The sequence below is a fragment of the Mobula hypostoma genome, chromosome 11, assembly GCF_963921235.1.
Source record: "Mobula hypostoma chromosome 11, sMobHyp1.1, whole genome shotgun sequence".
NCBI lineage: Eukaryota > Metazoa > Chordata > Chondrichthyes > Myliobatiformes > Myliobatidae > Mobula > Mobula hypostoma.
Window position 1 is genome coordinate 89,399,097 of NC_086107.1, and position 18,694 is coordinate 89,417,790.

The following is an 18,694-nucleotide window of genomic DNA, read 5'->3' on the forward strand; positions in this document are numbered from 1 at the left end:
TACTCCTCCAACTTGAGTATGGCCTCATCGCGGCAGTAGGCTGAAATGTCGGAATGGGAATGAAGAAGTGGAATTGAAATGGGTGAACATAGGGAGATCCCGCTTTTTCTGGTGCTCGGTAGATCGGAAGATCGTGGGTCTGCAGACTACAGAACCTGCAGTCTCCAACGCCACAGCCACGGATGTCCTCAGACCGCAATCCCTGCTGCCGACGGATCTAACAATCCCCAGCTGATTGAAAAACAGAACTCCACCGCCATTAATGCAGTTTCCAACGACCCCGGACACCGAAGTGCTGACTGCACAACCTCCAGCCTGGACCTTGACCGACGGCACCTCCAGGCCGGGTCTTTGCTCGCTGCCGCTGGAAACCCAGTCTCCCCTTTCCCCACCACTCTGCAGTCCCGTACCTCTCAGGTCCCACTGCCTTCTCCTGGGTCCTCAGAAATCCATCTTCCTCTCACCCGACCGTCCCTGAACACCCCAACTCAGCTTGTTCTCAGAGACTACCAACCCTCTTCCCCTCTCTGATACCAGCAACATCCGTGCTGGGTCTTCACCATCCTCTCTAACATTCCCCTCTCTGAGGCAGGACGTTATATCATCAGTAAATGCCCCACTTTTGTCCTCCTACGCCCTCACTTCAGTAGGTCCGAGCTCGCCACGGCGCTGAATTCTTCTTCCGCCGCCTCAGTCTCCGAGTGTACTTCTTTGCCAAGAACTCTCCAACCCACAACGATGACCCTTACCCGCATCACCAACCATTTTCCTCTTCCTGGATACCCCGCTCTGGTATTCTTCCCATTCTGGATCTTTTCATAGCTAACTGCCGACGAGACATCAACACTCATATGTCATGATTTTTTTTTACAGCAGCAGCAGTGCAGTACAATACATAAAATCACTACAGTACTGTACAAAAGTATTAGGCACCGAGCTATATCTACTGTGTGTGCCTAAGACTCCATACAGTAATGTATATTCCATCCCATCACCCCTAACGCGCGATTAGATTTCAGCGTGAAGGGCTCGTTTTCTGTGCTGTACCACTCTACAAACAGCCACTTTGGATACTTGCTCAGCTCAGAGCCAGAGCTGCCCGCAGTAGGAAACACTGGATCAACACTGGAATTCAGATCTGGGGCAGAGCTGCCATGAACAGTGGGTCGGCTTGAGAGGATGTGTGGCCTACACCTGCTCCCGTTTCCTTGTTCTCATTTCCTGTTTGATTTGTCTTGTATCCAATAACCAATTCTCAGTCCATGTCACGACATCAACCCCACCTACCTTATGTGGTCTAATTTTGCTGACCATTTTCCTCTATGGGACCTTATCAAAAATCAATGCATCACATCCACTGGTTTGTTTTACCTTTTCTACTAGTTCAGTATTCAATATTCAATACCCTCCAGCCAAAGCCTGTGACAAGTGAAGTGTCACAGGGACTGGTGCAGGGTCAGTTGTTGTTTGTCAGCTATATCAATGATCTGGCTGATAATGTGGATCAGTAACTTTGTAGATGACAACAAGATTGGGGGAATACTGGACAGTGAGGAAGATTACGAAACCTTCCAGCAGAATCTGGACCTGCTGGGAAAATGCGCAGACGAAATAGCAGCTGGAATTTCATGTATACAAGTCCGAGGTTTTGCACTTTGGGAGGAGAAACCAAAGTAGGACTTACACAGTGAATGATATGGAACTGAGGAGTGTGATAGAACAGTGGATTTGGGAATACAGATCCATAATTCCTTGAAATGGGCATCACAGGAAGATAAGGTCGTAAAGATAGAGTTTTGGGCACATTGGCTTTCCTAAGCCAAAGTACTGAGTACAGGAATTGGGATGTTATCTTGAAGTTGTGTCAAATGTTAATGAGGCTACATTTGGAGCATTGTGTGCATCTCTGCTCGCCTACCCACTGTCATGATCCGGTCCGTGGTGTGCATTCCTGTTCACGGCCCGGTCCGTGGAATCTGGACTCCGGGTCTTCCGGCCGTCCCTTGTTTCTGTTGGGCTTAATCATAGGCACCCGATGCTCGTCTTGGGGCTGGGAATATAGGTGGCCCTGTAATCGTGTGTGGGGGCTCGTTCGTCTTGTCATTATCCCCTTGGAGCAACCCGCTGGTGGAAGGCTAGAGCAGCCATTCGTGATCTCTAGGCCTGGCTGGAGAACCACTGCTTCGTGGAATCTTGTTGTTTCTCGTCGGAGCAGTCATCGTGGTATGGATTAGGCTGTTTCCGGGGCCAGCTGAGTGGCAGGCTGCCACTCCGAGCTTGATATGCATTCCCTTACTCACTCTTCCTTCAGTTAGTCCTGACGAAGGGTCTCGGCCTGAAACGTCGACTGCGCCTCTTCCTATAGATGCTGCTTGGCCTGCTGCGTTCACCAGCAACTTTGATGTATGTTGCTTGAATTTCCAGCATCTGCAGAATTCCTGTTGTTTGCGTTTAAATTCACTACTGCGAAGCCTCTTCCGGTGATGCCTACACCGAAGAAGTTTAGATCCTCTCTTCGACGGGAGTTCAGTGAAACCATCTCTCACTGCTCCCCATCTGTGATTTCTTCGGCTCTTCAACTTTTCGACCAGACTTTGACTCAAACTCGCTATCACTGCCATGTATCCTTTCTTGGAACGTGCCTCCGTCGCCAACTTACTCCAGTTGGCTTTAGGATTCGTTTCCAAGCCTCTCAATTTGGACCTTCTGAGGATCCCAGGTACTCACATTTTATTGACTCTGCCTCTCGCCGCTTCTCCCGTCAAGCTCTGAAGGCGACGCTCTCCGCCATGAGGAGGTACTTGGTGTCCCTATCCCAGACCCTTCCACACCTTCGGGACACTTTCTTCGCCGTCTGTAATGGTCCTACCCGCTATTTCATCCTCCGTCGGATCCACGCCTGCAATCGCCGTTTTTTTGACTTTGTCATGTTAGGCAAAGATCGCAAGATCTTACATCTACGGACTGCAGAGCCTGCCGGCCCCGACGCTAGCAGGCATGAACTTCAAATTGCGGCCTCTGCCGTTGGTCTCGGCGGCTCCAACACCTCAGGACATATTCAAAACCCGGACTCCAGCAACGACCATGGAGACATTCAAAGCGATCGCGCAACCACCAACTGCGACTCCAGCCTTGAACTCCAGGCCGGGTCTTTATGTGCAGCTGTTGTGACTCCCGTCTCCCCTTCCCCCACCACCACTCCGCAGCCCCGTCTTCCTCAGATCCCACCGTCAGCTCCTGGGCCCTCAGAGGCTCCATCTTCCTCTCATCCCAACCCTCCCCTCTCCACTGACACCCCCAGCCTCCCCCCTCCCCCCTCTGATCCCAGCTCTCATCCGTGCCGGGTCTTTACCATCCCCTCCGACCTTCAACTGTCGGAGGCAGAACGCTCTGTAAGGGCCTCACGTTTGTCCCCCTTCGCCCACACCTCAGCGAGTTCCGTGTTCGCCATGATGCGGAACTTTTCTTCCGCCGTCTCCGTCTCCGAGCCTACTTCTTCGGCAAGGACTCTTCCACCCCCACCGATGACCCCTTCTCCCGTCTTCATCCCTCCTCTTCTTCATGGACACCCCGCTCTGGTCTTCTGCCTGCTCTGGATCTCTTTATTGCCAACTGCCGACGGGACATCAACCGTCTCGACTTCACCACACCTTGTCCCCATTCCAACCTCACTCCTTCGGAACGCTCTGCTCTCCACTCCCTCCGTACTAATCCTAACATTATTATTAAACCCGCTGATAAGGGGGGTGCTGTTGTAGTCTGGCGTACTGACCTCTACCTTGCCGAGGCACAGCGACAACTCGCGGATACCTCCTCTTATTTACCCCTCGATCGTGACCCCACTAAGGAGCACCAGGCCATTGTCTCCCACACTATCAACGACTTTATCCGCTCAGGGGATCTCCCATCCACTGCTACCAACCTTATAGTTCCCACACCCCGCACTTCCCGTTTCTACCTCCTACCCAAGATCCACAAACCTGCCTGTCCTGGCCGACCTATTGTCTCAGCTTGCTCCTGCCCCACCGAACTCGTTTCTGCATACCTCAACACTGTTTTATCACCCCTTGTTCAATCCCTTCCGACCTATGTTCGTGACACTTCTCACGCTCTTAAACTTTTCGATGATTTTAAGTTCCCTGGCCCCCACCGCTTTATTTTCACCTTGGATGTCCAGTCCCTATATACTTCCATCCCCCATCAGGAAGGTCTCAAAGCTCTACGCTTCTTTTTGGATTCCAGACCTAATCAGTTCCCCTCTACCACCACTCTGCTCCGTCTAGCAGAATTAGTCCTTACTCTTAATAATTTCTCCTTTTGCTCCTCCCATTTCCTCCAAACTAAAGGTGTAGCTATGGGCACCCGCATGGGTCCTAGCTATGCCTGCCTTTTTGTTGGGTTTGTGGAACAATCTATGTTCCGTGCCTATTCTGGTATCTGTCCCCCACTTTTCCTTCGCTACATCGACGACTGCATTGGCGCTGCTTCCTGCACGCATGCAGAACTCGTTGACTTTATTAACTTTGCCTCCAACTTTCACCCTGCCCTCAAGTTTACCTGGTCCATTTCTGACACCTCCCTCCCCTTTCTAGATCTTTCTGTCTCTGTCTCTGGAGACAGCTTATCCACTGATGTCTACTATAAGCCTACTGACTCTCACAACTATCTGGACTATTCCTCTTCTCACCCTGTCTCTTGCAAAAACGCTATCCCCTTCTCGCAATTCCTCCGTCTCCGCCGCATCTGCTCTCAGGATGAGGCTTTTCATTCTAGGACGAGGGAGATGTCTTCATTTTTTAAAGAAAGGGGCTTCCCTTCCTCCACTATCAACTCTGCTCTTAAACGCATCTCCCCCATTTCACGTACATCTGCTCTCACTCCATCCTCCCACCACCCCACTAGGAATAGGGTTCCCCTGGTCCTCACCTACCACCCCACCAGCCTCCGGGTCCAACATATTATTCTCCGTAACTTCCGCCACCTCCAACGGGATCCCACCACTAAGCATATCTTTCCCTCCCCGCCTCTCTCTGCATTCCGCAGGGATCGCTCCCTACACAACTCCCTTGTCCATTCGTCCCCCCCATCCCTCCCCACTGATCTCCCTGCTGGCACTTATCCGTGTAAGCGGAACAAGTGCTACACATGCCCTTACACTTCCTCCCTTACCACCATTCAGGGCCCAAAACAGTCCTTCCAGGTGAGGCATCACTTCACCTGTGAGTCGACTGGGGTGATATACTGCGTCCGGTGCTCCCGATGTGGCCTTTTATATATTGGTGAGACCCAACGCAGACTGGGAGACCGCTTTGCTGAACATCTACGCTCTGTCCGCCAGAGAAAGCAGGATCTCCCAGTGGCCACACATTTTAATTCCACATCCCATTCCCATTCTGACATGTCTATCCACGGCCTCCTCTACTGTAAAGATGAAGCCACACTCAGGTTGGAGGAACAACACCTTATATTCCGTCTGGGTAGCCTCCAACCTGATGGCATGAACATTGACTTCTCTAACTTCCGCTAGGCCCCACCTCCCCCTCGTACCCCATCTGTTACTCTTTTTAATGCACACATTCTTTCTCTCACTCTCCTTTTTCTCCCTCTGTCCCTCTGAATATACCTCTTGCCCATCCTCTGGGTCACCCCCCGCCGTCTTTCTTCCCGGACCTCCTGTCCCATGATCCTCTCGTATCCCCTTTTGCCTATCACCTGTCCAGCTCTCGGCTCCATCCCTCCCCCTCCTGTCTTCTCCTATCATTTTGCATCTCCCCCTCCCCCTCCAGCTTTCAAATCCCTTACTCACTCTTCCTTCAGTTAGTCCTGACGAAGGGTCTCGGCCTGAAACGTCGACTGCGCCTCTTCCTATAGATGCTGCCTGGCCTGCTGCGTTCACCAGCAACTTTGATGTATGTTGCTTGATATGCATTCGGCTGTTTCCATGGCAAGCAAAGATTGCTGGTCACCCCAAGACTAGGAGCCACCCCAAATTGAGCTCTCTACCTGTCCTAGCCTCCGTGGAGTAAGTCAGGCCATCTTTGCCGTTACCCTCCTGTTGGACCTGTCTCTTTCCGTCCTTGCCTCCGTAAGGTAAGCCAGGCCGTCTTTGCCGTTACCCTGAGGTTGGACTGTTCCCTTCCCCTCGCCATCTGAATTCCTGACAGTTTCCGCGGCAGTTTACCTCGGCAGTCATCCCGGCCCCATATCCTAGTAAGCATCCCGGCCCGGCGTCCAAGGAAGGGTCCCAGCCCTTTGAAAGCATCCCTGCCCTTCGTCCTAGGAAGGGTCCTGGCCCTGGGCTCTAAGAAGGAGTCCTGGCTCCATAGTCAAGGGCCTAACCAAGCCAAGCCTGCGTCTAGTCCTGTAGCCACGTCATGTCTTCGCCTAGCTCTGGGGTCCGAGCCCGACTCAAGACCAGGTCTGGGACTTTGTCCAGTCTCTGGCTCGGAGTCCAAGCCCAGGCTCCTTGTTCCCAATTCCTTGTCCTGGGCCCGCTTTCCTAGCCAAAGTCCTAGCCCAAGTCTGTATTCCTACCCCAGCTCCCAGTCTGTGTCCAGTCCTGTCTCTAGATCTTGTCCAGTCCAGTTCCCAGTACTTCAGTGTCTGTGTCTTGCATTTGGATCCGCCATCAATGCCTCCCCCCCACGTATGACAGAACAGTCCAGTCAAGCATGGACCCAGCATGGACACAGGCACTGTCGTTTCACTCTCGCCGTCCTGGGTTCCCTCCTGTTGAATGCCACCCCCACCTGCCCGTGTACTCCATAGCCTGGAGAAGCCTTTTGGGTCACCAGGAGGCTCCTATGTGAGTGGGGGGGGAGGGCAGGGTACTGCCATAGTCCGGTCCGTGAGGTCCGCATTATGGGTCACGGTCCGGTCCATCGATCCTTGTTCCAGGTTTTCCTGTTCTCTCCCTTGTTCTGTTGAGTGTCTCAATTGAGGCACCTGATTCTCATTTTCGACTGGCTGAAGAAATAGCTCCTGGGTTCAGCTTCATGTGCTGGACTGATTCCTTCCCTTTCCCTTCATTGTGAAGCCTTGCCTGCAACCACGCCTGCATCTCCTACTGTAACGCCGTCAAGTTCAACCGCTGGAGCAAGACCGGGTCTTTGTTGTGTCAAGATAAGGAACAGTCTGTCATTGTTTGGAGTTGTCTCATTGTGTCCTCGCCTTCTCTAGGTAAGTCCGGCCGTTTGCCTCTACCTTGTGTTGGGAACCGTCTCTTTGTGTCCTCACCTTCGCTAGGTAGGTCTGGCCGTTTGCTGCTACCTTGAATTTGGCACTGTCTCTGTGTCTTCGCCTTTGCTCGGTAGGCCCGGTCATTTGCCGCTACCGTGAGTGGAGAACTGTCTCTTCGTGTTCAGTGTACTGTGTATAGAAAGAGCCCCGGCCCTTGGTCCTGTACCCAAGGAGCGGATCCTGACTCTGTGTACTGTGTACGATTCCCGGCTCTACGTCCTGCTCCAAAGAAGGGGTCCCGGCTCTGTGTTCCATGTTCCTGTGTTCCAGGTCCAAGGCTCTGAGGTTCCTGAGTTCCAGGTCCAAGGCGCCGAGGTTCCTGTGTTCCAAGTCCAAGGCTCCGAGGTTCCTGAGTTCCAAGTCCAAGGCTCCAGGGTTCCTGTCTCCCAAGACCAACTCAAGGCTTCGTGTTCTCTTCTTCCCCATGTGTCTTGTCCTGTCCATGGGCCTCGCCTATCTCAGGAGTACCTCGCCCAGCCCAGTACTGGAGTTCCCTTGTCCTGTCAAGGAGTCTCTTGTCCTGTCCAAGCCATGTCCAAGAACCTCATCCAGTCCAAGCCACGGCTTTGTGTTCTCATCCTGTCCTTGTAGCCACGTCCTGTCCTGTAGCTATGTCCTGTCCTTGCCAATATCCTAGTTCCGAGTCCTAGCCTAGACCCGGGTTCTGGTTCCGAGAAAGATGCAGGTTCCTAGTCCCTAGCAAAACCCAGTTTCCAGGTCGTTGTCCAGGCTCTGGTTCCGGAGTCCCATGTCCCTAGTCTCGGTTCCTTGTTCCTAGTTCCTTGTCTGAGTTCCCTGTTTCTTTTCCATGCCCTAGCCCAGGCCCTGTATTCTAGTCTCGTTCAGGGCCTGTGTCAATGTCCAGTGTCCTTTCTTCCCCACTTCCCTTGCTTTCTTGACACTCCGAGTCCTGTTCCTAGTACTTCAGTGTCTGTGTCTTGCATTTGGGAACACTCCCAGCGCCCGCTTATGACACTTACAGAAACAATATCAATAAGATTGAAAGAGTACAAAAAATCCATACGGATGTTGCCAGGATTTGAGGACCTGTTATAGGGAAAGGTTAAATAGTTGATTCTCCTGCTGTAGAGCACAGGAGAATGAGCAGTGATTTGATAGAGGTATACAAAATGATAAGGGGCATAAATAAGATACATACAAGCAGGCTTTTTCAACTGAGGTTGGGTGAGACTGCAGGTCATAGGTTAAGAGTGAAAAGTAGAATATTTAAGGGCCACCAGAGGAGGAACTTCCTTTCTTAGAAGATAGTGAGGCTGTGGAAAGAGCTGCTAGTGGAAATGTTGGATATGGGTTCCATCTCAACATTTAAGAGAAATTGAATAAGTATCTGGATGGGAAGGGAATGGTCCAAGTGCGGGTCGATGGGACGAGGTCGACTAGATGGTCCAAACGGCCTGTTTCTGTGCTGTAGTGCTCCATGACTCTGTGGCTGGGAGTACAGCACAGGAACAGGCCCTCTGGCCCACAATGCAGTGTCTCACTAATGACACCTCATGCTTTCTGCCTACACAATACCATCTCCATCGATTCTCTACACAGTCAAGGGTCAAGATTGTTTAATGCCATTTCCTGCACACAACTGTTGAGGAAGATGAAAGAATTGTTACTCTGTATCCAATGCAGCATAAAAAATCACAATAAGATCAGAAACACAACAATAATAAATAAAAACACAATAAATATAAATACGTAGGATAACTTATACAGACAAATGGATTGTGTGTCCATAATGTGATGCTAGGCACAGGAGTGTCTGTACATAAGCTGACTGACTGGAAATGATAAAGTGCTGGTGATTAGGAGTGTGGAGGGGTGAGTTAGTGGGTGGAGGGGTTTCATGTATCTAATTGTGCTTCAAACATGTCCATTGTTATGTCTCCACCAACCCCCCTGGCAGTGCATTCCCAGTGCCCATCACTCTCTGTGTAAAGACTTGTGCTGCATATCTCCTTTGAACTTTCTCCCTCATATTTTAAATGCATATCCTCTGGTATTAGCCATTTCCACCTTGGGGTAAAACATACTAGCTAGCTATTCTATTTTTGCCTGTCATAATCTTATAAAGCTCTGTGAGGTCTTCCATCAGCCTGCGCCGCACCAGAGAAAACAACCCAAAATTGTCCAGCCTCTTTATAGCAACAGATCTCATTCATGAGGACACTATTCTTTTTTCTTATCTCTGCTACAACTTGGTGTTGTAATGAGGCATTTAATTCTAGGACATCCAACATGTCCTCCTTTTTCAGAAAAGGTGATCCCCTCCTGTGATCACCACAGCCCTCACCTGCATCACTTCTCATTTCCACAATCCCAGCTATTGAATTTCCCTCATCCTCACCTACCACCCCACAAGCATATGCATCCAGCCTATCATTCTATGTCACTTCCACCATCTCTATGGAATCCCACCACCAGGCACATCTCCCCGGTTCCTGTAGCCTCCAAGCAGGTATCATTCTCTCCATGATTCCCTTGTCTGCCTGTCCTTTCCCACTGATCCCCCTCCAGACACTATCCCTACAACTGCATTCGGTGTTACACATTACGATACACCTCCATTCGGGACCCTGCATAATCTTTCCAAGTGAGGAATTCCTTCACCTATGAATCCATAGATGTTATTTATTGCTCCCGTTGCAGTCTCCTCTATACCAGTGAGACTCGATGCAGATTGGGGAACTGTTTCATCAATCACATTCACACATCATCTGGGATCATCCGATGGCCATATTGCAGTTTCCATTCCCACTTTGACAAGTTTGTCCACAGCCTTCTCTACTGCTGAAGTGGCGTTTCACACAGATCCAAGGAACAATTTCTCATACTCTACCTCACTAGTGTCCAATCTGATGGCATGAATATCCATTTCTCTTACTTCCAGTAACAACTCTCCTCTGTTCCCCCTCTGTTATCTCTCATATACACCCACCTAACATGCTTTTCTTTCCCCTCTCATGCCCCTTTGATCTACCCATCACTCACATTCAGTATTCTTCACTCTGATTCCTCTCTTCACCTTGTTCCCTTTGTTCCATCGTCCACTGTCCTCTCCTGTCAGATTTCTCCATCTTCAAGACTTCAGCATTTCCACCTATCAGCTTCGAAGTCCCCCCTCCCCCCCCCCACTAGCTATCTGCTCTCATTCTATCCAGTCCAGATGAGAGGCTTCAACCCAGAACATGGGCTGTCTATTTTCCTCTATAGATGCAGTCTGACCTGTTGAGTTCCTCCAGGATTTTTTGTGTGTGGATCTTTTTATAGCTCCCCTCTAATCCAGGCAGTATCCTGGTAAATCTTGTGGAATTAGTCCTTGTTCTCAACACCTGCTGCATTACCTGTTCCGCATCTACAAGTCACCAGGGTGATGAGGCATTTTCCGCTTCTCTGGGTGGGATTAGTCCGTGCACTCCATATTCACGAGATTATATCTCTCCTATCTACAGATAAGGAGTGTAATGTGATATTCCCACATCTCTGGGTGGGAATAATCCATGCACTCCACATTCACCACATTATATCCCTCCTATCTACAGATAAGGGGTGTAATGGGATGCTCCCACTTCTTTGGGTGGGATCCATATCTGCCACATGACCTCACTCCTCTCTACAGGTCAGCAGAGTGCTGGAACACTCTCCACATCCCTGGGTGAGAGTGGTTCAGCACCATCCAGAACAGACCAATCTATCCGATCTCCTCCCCATCCACCTGAAACACAATGGCTGCCCACCACTGCCACACAGTAGCTGTTGTGTGCACATCAACACCCTTTATCACAATTTAACTTTAAGTTTGTCCACGTTACTCCAGCAGCATCTACAACACCTCTCTCTCAACCAGGACACAGGCGGCAGGTAGAGGGGGGTTCCTGGCTCACCCACCAATTCCTAGTTAATACTGACTTGGATATACACTCAGTGGCCATTTTACTAGGTTCAGGAGGTGTATGTCCATGGTGTTTGGCTGCTGTAGCCCATTCGCTTCAAGATGCAACTTTCTGTGTGTTCAGAGATGTTCTCGTGAACACCTCTGTTGTATCGTGCGGTGATTTGATTTACTGTCGCCTTCCCGTCAGCTTGAATCAGTCCGACCATTCTCTTCTGGCCTTCCTTATTAACGACGTATTTTTGGTCACAGAACTGCCACTCAGAATAACTGGATCTTATTTTTATTTTTCACACCATTCTTTTCACATTCCAGAGACTGTTTTGTGTGAAAATCCTCGGGGATCAGCAGTTTCTGAGACACTGAAACCATCCTATCTGGCCCCAATAAACATTCTCTAGTCATTCAATCACATTTCTGATGTTTGGTTTGAACAACAACTGAACCTCTTGACAATGTCTGTATGTCTTTATGCATTGAGTTGCTGTCACATAATTGGTTGATTGGATATTCTTCGCAAGCTGTGGGTTTCCGGGCCAACTGTGCGACCTAGCGCTTTGCTGTCTCCCGGAACGGCCTGGAAGAAGTAAGCCCCGTAGGTGACCTAGTTCCTCGCTGATTTCACCGACTGAAGCACCTCGGGAGACTAAAACATCGAGACAGCAGGCAGTGTGTTTGCTAATTGGCGGCTACTGTCAGAGGAAGGCCCCTGTACTCGAGCGATCCCTCTCACTCTGGATGGAGATAGAGAGAGCCCCTAACATCGAAACAGCGAGTTGCTGGTCTCTGCTCTTGGCAGGAGCGAACTCTTTCACTCACTGGAGTGTGAGCGTCTGTCTGAGATACCGAAGTTCTGGTTTGTGATCTGTAGTTTGATGGATTCTGGATCAAGGACACTTTGGGCGCTTAGGCTGCTGCTTGCACGATGGGGGTGTTGGGGGTTTATCAGTGATTCTGCTGGCACGGGTGGTCATTGGGGGTGGGTGAGGTTCGATGTTTTTGCTGTGGCTTGTGTGAATGGAGGTGGGAGGGGAAGCTATGGGGTCGATTTTTCTATCATTTTATTTGTTTCATTGACTGCTATGAAGAGGATGAATTTCAGGTTGTACACGGTTAAATATTTTTGTATTAAATATACTTCGAAATTTTGAACTTTATTTGCATTAACAAGCAGCTGTACAGGTTTCCTTAATAAATTGGCAGAAGATCAAGGATTGACCCAGCCCTTCCCATCTTCTTACCATCAATGCCAAGGTCCTGGAAATTAATAACGAAACCTGTCATGCCCAGTCAGAAATTGCTGAGAATTAAAAGTGTCCATTTTTTCTGAGCTTGAGTTTATAAGGTCCTGGAAAAGAAGTCAATTCTCATATGCGAGACTTACTATTGCTGGTATCAGTCTGGTAAACCTTCAGTGCACTCCACGTCTCGTGAAAATATATGAAAGGGCACTAAAACTTTCACTGTAACCCCATCAGTCCCCTTGCTCTGTAACTCCCTCTGGCCCTTCTTCTTCTCTCCTACATTATAAGCACCCAGCCCAACCAGTCTTTCTCCTGAAATTACCACCAGCACTTACACTCCTCCTTAGCAATGTAATGCCCTCAGGCGCTAAAAGTCCTTCACATTTTTGTAAACTCCTCCAGTCCTGTCATGCCTCCCTGCCTCTGTAACTCTTTCCAGTCCCCTACACCAATGGTTCTCAACGTTTTCTGTTCGTGGCCCACTTGTGACATTCATTTACATCTGTGCCTCTAACATAGTCTTCGTTAGGTGCTGAAGTTTTTTTCCGAAAACTAATTATTCTAATATACAGCCAATATTTGTGTTTTAGCAAATTATAGGTATTATTATACGTATGTTAAATGTAATGTTACAGGTGTATATGAAAATAAAGCTACAAAGCTCTGAATAGGATACTTTATTTATAATATCAAAAATACTCTTCTGACTAGCAATGAAAGAACTTCGGGTATTTAGTGAGATCCTTGAAACTTGCTAGATTTTGAATATCTGCCATTCGAAGATCGGGAAGGTTACGAGCAGCTTTTGATTGCAGGTGAAGAGCCTGACTAAAACCACATGCAACTAGATTGTTGTTGTTCATTTTCGTGCTTTATGGCGCATGGGGCGCCTATTTTTTGCGGTTTCCGTGGCATTTGACTTTTTTTTTACGAGGCCGAGTTGCTAGCTCCACCCAGCACGGATGGAAAGCGTGCAGGCGGCCGACCGGATTCGATCTCGACACCACTCGCCTTGAAATGCAGTGTTGATGCCGCTAGACCTGCGGCCGGCAATTTGCGATTCGGCACAATTTGTGCTTTGGCAGCACATATGTTATTCAACTGGATAAGAGGTGGGAAATCCAACTGAAAACAACGATGCTTTCTCCAAGAGCGTATAATGTACTAATACTTAGCCAATTCAAAAGGAACCATGGTAAACTATTATGATGGGAAGTGTTTGGAGGGATATGGTCCGTATGCAGATCAGTGGGACTAGGCAGAAAATGGTTCGGCACAGCCAAGAAGGGCCAAAAGGCCTGTTTCTGTGTTGTAGTTTTTCTACGGTTTCTATGGTTTCTGCAAAACCGCTTTCTGTCATTAAATAGGGATCAGCCACCACATACTGTGAAAAATACATGGGTTTGTTAAAGATACAAATTGTTTAGAGTACTCATTATCATTTCGTTTTAATGTCACATTTGAAACTACAATTTTAGTTTTGCATTAATTCAACTAATATCTTATAAAGTTATAAAAATAACTGTTTCCAGCAGTATTGAATATACATGTAAAATAAAACGAGCTTTTTAGGTAGTTCTTGGACACACTTTAAAAAAATGCTATTATTTAAGCAAATTTCTGCTGGGCATAAAGAGAGTGTATTCTCCAAGAACAGTGCATTGAACTTTCTTTCAAAACATGGTAAGTATCAGGGATTTAATGGAAGTTGTAGTGGTAGACAGTGATGCAATGGTTGGCTTCATGTATTCTCGCCTCTCTGCAGCTTAGCCGTTTCTGGCAGAATACCCGAGTACAGTAACTGCAGCCTTCATGTCACGTTTTATAAGTATTATAATACACACGGGTCAGATCATACAACAAAGAACATAGAACAGTACAGCACAGTACAGGCCCTTCGGCCCACAATGTTGTGCCGACCGTTAAATCCTGCCTGCCATATAACCCCCACCTGAAATTCCTCCACATACCTGTCTAGTAGTCTCTTAAATTTCACTAGTGTATCTGCCTTCACCACTGACTCAAGCAGTACATTCCACGCACCAACCACTCTCTAAGTAAGAAAACTTCCTCTAATATCCCCCCTGAACTTCCCACCCCTTACCCTAAAGCCATGTCCTCTTGTATTGAGTAGTGGTGCCCTGGGGAAGAGGCGCTGGCTATCCACTCTATCTATTCCACTTAATATCTTGTATACCTCTATCATGTCTCCTCTCATCCTCCTTCTCTCCAGAGAGTAAAGCCCTAGCTTCCTTAATCTCTGATCATAATGCATACTCTCTAAACCAAGCAGCATCCTGGTAAATCTGCTCTGTACCCATTTCCAATGCTTCCACATCCTTCCTATAGTGAGGCGACCAGAAGTGGACACAGTACTCCAAGTGTGGCCTCACCAGAGTTTTCTGGAGCTGCATCATTACCCTGCGACTCTTAAACTCTATCCCTTGATTTATGAAAGCTGACACTCCATAAGAGTTCTTAACTACCCTATCTACCTGTGAAGCAACTTTTAGGGATCTGTGGACATGTACCCACAGATCCCTCTGCTCCTCCACACTATCAAGTATCCTGCCATTTACTTTGTACTCTGCCTTGGAGTTTGTCCTTCCAAAGTGTACCACCTCGCACTTCTCCGGGTTGAACTCCATCTGCCACTTCTCAGCCCACTTCTGCATCCTTTCAATGTCTCTCTGCAATCTTTGACAATCCTCTACACTATCTACAACAGCACCAACCTTTGTTTCGTCTGCAAACTTGCCAGCCCACCCTTCTACCCCCTCATACGGGTCGTTTATAAAAATCACGAAAATCAGAGGTCCCAGAACCGATCCTTGTGGGACACCATTAGTCACAACCCTCCATTCCGAATGCACCCCTCCACCACGACCCTCTGACTTCTGCAGGCAAGCCAATTCTGTATCCACCTGGACAAACTTCCCTGCATCCCATGCCTGCTGAATTTTTGAATAAGCCTAATGTGTGAAACCTTGTAAAATGCCTTACTAAAATCCATGTAGTTCACATCTACTGCACTACCTTCATCTGTATGCCTGGTCACCTCCTCAAAGAACACTATCAGGCTTGTTAGACACGATCTGCCCTTCACAAAGCCATGATGACTGTCACTGATCAGACCATGATTTTCTAAGAATCTTTTCCAACTGCTTTCCCACCACAGACGTAAGTCTCACTGGTCTATACTTACCCAGACTATCCCTAATAACTTTTTTGAACAAGGGGACTATATTCGCCTCCCTCCAATCCTCCGGTACCATTCCCGTGGACAACGAGGACATAAAGATCCTAACCAAAGGCTCAACAATCTCTTCCCTCGCCTCGTGGAGCAGCATGGGGAATATTCCGTCAGGCCCCGGGGACTTATCTGGCCTAATGTATTTTAACAACTCCAACACCTCCTCTCCCTTAATATCAACATGCTCCAGAACATCAACCTCACTCATATTGTCCTCACTGTCATCAAGTTCCCTCTCATTGGTGAATACCAAAGAGAAGTATTTATTGATGACCTCGCTCACTTCCACAGCCTCCAGGCACGTCTTCCCACCTTTATCTCTAATCAGTCCTACCTTCACTCCTGTTGTCCTTTTGTTCTTCACACAATTGAAGAATGCCTTGGGGTTTTCCTTTACCCTATTCGCCAAGGCCTTCTCATGCCCCCTTCTTGCTCTCCTCAGACCCTTCTTATGCTCCTTTCTTGCTACCCTATATTCATCAATATACCCATCCGATCCTTGCTTCCTAAACCTCATGTATGCTGCCTTCTTCCACCTAATTAGATTCTCCAGCTCACTTGTCACCCATGGTTCCTCCACCCTACCATTCTTTATCTTCCTCACTGGGACAAATTTATCCCTAACATCCTTCAAGAGATCCCTAAACATCGACCACATGTCCATAGTACATTTCCCTGCAAAAACATCATCCCAATTCACACCCGCAAGTTCTAGACTTATAGCCTCATTTTTTGCCCTTCCCCAATTAAAAATTTTCCTATCCTCGCTGATCCTATCCTTTTCCATGATAATGTTAAAGGCCAGGGAGCGGTGGTCACTGTCCCCCAGATGCTCACCCACTGAGAGATCTGTGATCTGACCCGGTTCATTACCTAATACTTGATCTAGTATGGCTTTTCCCCCTAGTCAGCCTGTCAACATACTGTGACAGGAGTCCGTCCTGGACACAGTTAACAAACTCTGCCCCGTCTAAATCATTGGAACTAATCAGGTGCCAATCAATATTCGGGAAGTTAAAGTCACCCATGATAACAACCCTGTTATTTTTGCACCTTTCCAAAATCTGCCTCCCAATCTGCTCCTCGGTATCTCTGCTGCTACCAGGGGGCCTATAGAATACTCCCAATAGAGTAACTGCTCCCTTCCTGTTCCTGACTTCCACCCATACTGACTCAAAAACGGATCCTGCTACATTACCCACCCTTTCTGTAGCTGTAATAGTATCCCTGACCAGTAATGCCACCCCTCCTCCCCTCCCCTCCCCCCCCATCCCTTTTAAAGTAATGAAATCCAGGAATATTGAGTATCCATTCCTGCCCTGGTGCCAGCCAAGTCTCTGTAATGGCCACTACATCATAATTCCTTGTATGTATCCAAGCTCTCAGTTCATCACTGAAGTATACGCACTTTGGCCCTTCTACCTTACTAAATTTACAACCTTTATTCTATTTCTCTTTCCTCAAAGCCTCTTTATATGTTAGATCTGGCTTTATGCCATGCACCATACTTGCCGTTCTCGCATAACCTTTATTGTCTGCTCTAACACTCTGGTTCCCCTCCCCCTGCAAATCTAGTTTAAACCCCCCAGAGTAGCACTAGCACAGAGATGTTAGTCCCCCTCCAATTCAGGTGCAACCCGTCCCGTCGGAATAGGTCCCACCTGCCCTAGGACGAAGCCCAATTGTCCGGAAACGTGAAGCCCTCCCTCCCGCACCAACTCATTAGCCACGTATTTAGCTGCAATATCTTCTTATTTCTAGCCTCACTAGCACGTGGCACGGGTAGCAATCCTGAGATTGCAACCCTGGAGGCCCTGTCCTTCAACTTTTCACCTAACTCCCTAAATTCTCTTTGCAGGATCTCCTCCTTCTTCCTATCCACGTCATTGGTCCCTACATGGACCACGACATCTGGCTGCTCACCCTCCCTCTTGAGAAAACTGAGAACTAGATCGAAGATATCGGGGACCGCGGCACCAGGGAGGCAACAAACCATCCCGGATTCCCGATCTCTTCCACAGAACCTCTTATTTGCCCCCCTAACTATCGTATTCCCTATCACTACTGCTCTCCTCTTTTCCCTCCTTCCTTTCTGAGCTGAGGGTCCAGTCTCGGTGCCAGAGACGCAACCACTACAACTTGTCCCTGGTAGGTCGTCCCCACCAACAGTATCCAAAATGGTATAGTTATTATTGATGGAGGAAGGCAGCCATGCTGGTGGTGCATTCCCTTGCTGGGAAAGCCTTTACCCACCGAGTGAAGTAATCCATGGTCATCAGACAATAGTTTTACTCTCTGCTTTTTTGACAAGAGCCCCACGCAGTCCATCTGATGTTTTGCCAGTGCCCTCTCGAAACTGGCTAGTTTGCCAACCTCACTTTTATGCTGTCCCCAAGGATATGCTGGGAACAAGTGTACAAGAGTGACAGAATTTCTCAACATCACCACCCATCCCTGGCCAACATCGTCGTGCTGGAGGGTTCTGATCCTGCTCTGTCTTCACCGATACATCACCCCATGCTATAATTTCAGTAGTATCTGCCACAGCAACTCCTGCTTCCCCGTGGGTCTAGCCGCAGTCTGGACCCTCCTTTGCTCCCTTCCGCTCCATTTCTTTTTCTCCTCTGCCTTCAGCTCTCAGTAGTTTCTTCCTGCACACTTGGAATTTCAACTGCCTCTTGTTCATCTGTCATCACCTTCATGCTAATGTCTGCCCACTCATTTCCCTTCTGCACCCGCCTCATGGCTTCCAGCAGTTCTTGTATTGGTTGCCCGTTCTGAATAACTGCTCCTGTTGATGTTACAAATCATCGTCATGCCCACACCATCAGATAATCTTGCACCACCCCGAAGGAATACCTGCTGTCTGTATATGTATTTCCTTCTCTCCCCATACAGTAGTGCAGTGTTACTATCAGGACCAGCTGTTCCACCACATGAGGCGAAAATTGTCTCCCAAGCTGCCCTTCTGCTGTCAGTGACTGCTCTCCGCCTCCCTGTGTTCATAAGCTCTACAATGGGATGGGGATTGTGTAGCATGAGTTGTCCCATCAA